This window comes from Babylonia areolata, chromosome 11, assembly GCF_041734735.1.
Source record: "Babylonia areolata isolate BAREFJ2019XMU chromosome 11, ASM4173473v1, whole genome shotgun sequence".
Lineage (NCBI taxonomy): Eukaryota > Metazoa > Mollusca > Gastropoda > Neogastropoda > Buccinidae > Babylonia > Babylonia areolata.
In genome coordinates, this window is record NC_134886.1 from 21,143,296 (window position 1) to 21,145,190 (window position 1,895).

Genomic DNA, 1,895 nt, shown 5'->3' on the forward strand with positions numbered 1-1,895 from the left:
ATTTTCTCCCCCTCCACTAGACCTTGAGTGGTGGTCTGGACGCTAGTCATTCAGATGAGACGATAAACCGAGGTCCCGTGTGCAGCATGCACTTAGCGCACGTAAAAGAACCCACGGCAACAAAAGGGTTGTTCCTGGCAAAATTCTGTAGAAAAATCCACTTCGATAGGAAAAACAAATAAAACTGCACACAGGAAAAAATACCAAAAAAATGGGTGGCGCTGTAGTGTAGCGACGCGCTCTCCCTGGGAAGAGCAGCCCGACTTTCACACAGAGAAATCTGTTGTGATAAAAAGGAATACAAATACAAATACTATTCTACCCTGCTCTGTATTGCCTGGTCCATAGCGTTATACCTCACTCTGACCTGTCTTTCCCTGTTATGTCCTACCGTGCTTTTAATTTACTATGCCCAGAATTTCATTCACGACAGTCCACTATATTTTGCGATGCTCTACCATAACACTCACTGCTCAGTTACTTCATGAGATGCCATGTGCTCTCAACCAAGCCATGTTGTGCTGTTCTGCTTGAGAGAATGTACTGTTTTGCTGCACTGTTCTGCTTTCGGTATTGTCTGCTATGTTTTAATGCGCTATGCTGTGCTTTGTTAGGCTTTGGTATAACCTGTGTTTTGCTGCACTATGCTGTGTTCTGCTGATTCACTGGGCTATGCTGTTCTTTGTTCTGTTTGGTATAATCTGCTATGATTCACTGGGCTATGCTGTTCTTTGTTCTGCTTTGGTATAATCTACTGTTTTCCTGAGCTTTGTTTTGCTTTGGTATACTCTGCTATGTTTCCTGAGCTTTGTTTTGCTTTGGTATACTCTGCTATGTTTCCTGAGCTTTTGTTTTGCTTTGGTATACTCTGCTATGTTTTCCTGAGCTTTGTTTTGCTTTGGTATACTCTGCTATGTTTTCCTGAGCATTGTTTTGCTTTGGTATACTCTGCTATGTTTTCCTGAGCATTGTTTTGCTTTGGTATACTGTGCTATGTTTTGCTGAGCTTTGCTTTGCTTTGGTATAATCTGCAATGTTTTGCTGCACTATGGCACCGTCTGTTATGTTTTGCTGAGCATTCTTCTGCTTAACTGTACTACACTCTGCTCTGTTCTGCCTCCCCCTCCCCCCCCACCCCCTCCCACCCCCCAATTCCCTGCTTTGTCATTCTGTGCTATGTTCTACCACTGTTCTACACTCTGGTCTGTTCTGGAGTGGTATCACTTCCTCTCAACGTGATCCTGCTCTTTTCCTTTTCCCAGCTTGTTTCAGTCGGCTTTGTCCTCTTCTGTGTCGCCAACAGCCATAGCACGTTGAAAACACCGGTTCTCGCCCAATCACCGAAGTTAAGCAACGTCGGGCCCGGTTAGTACTTGGATGGGTGACCGCCTGGGAACTCCGGGTGCTGTTGCCATTGGCAACCTTTTTTTTTTAATCATCATTGTTGTCTTCTTTATTTATTTATTTATTATTATTTTTATTATTACTACCACCTTTATATATATATATATATATATATATATATATATATTATAATTATTATTTATTTATTTACTTATTTATGTACGCTTATCAGTTATCTATTATTTATTCACCCCTTTTTTTTTCTCAAGGCCGTTGGGTTAGGCTGTTGGTCAGGCATCTGCTTGGCATATGTGGTGTAGCGTATATGGATTTGTCCGAACGCAGTGACGCCTCCTTGAGCTACTGAAACTGAAACTCTTCTGTGTCAATGACCTGACCTGACCTGACCCGACCTGACCAGACCAGATCGCATTTCACCACTCACCTTGCTCTGGGCGCGGGAGGGGGTATAGAAGAGGGACGAGGAACAGAAGAGAGTGATGAGCAGGCCCACGGCGTTGAGGATGACGCACAGGTACAGCCCCTTTTTC

The 1,895-nt window shown here is 43.4% G+C and overlaps 1 non-coding gene across 1 annotated transcript; it reads left to right on the forward strand.

Moving 5' to 3' along the window:
* The first annotated feature begins 1,295 nt into the window (after window positions 1-1,295).
* On the forward strand, window positions 1,296-1,414 carry LOC143287796 (5S ribosomal RNA). Its single transcript, XR_013056008.1, has one exon. It is a non-coding gene; the product is annotated as a 5S ribosomal RNA (ribosomal RNA).
* Window positions 1,415-1,895: the final 481 nt, after the last annotated feature.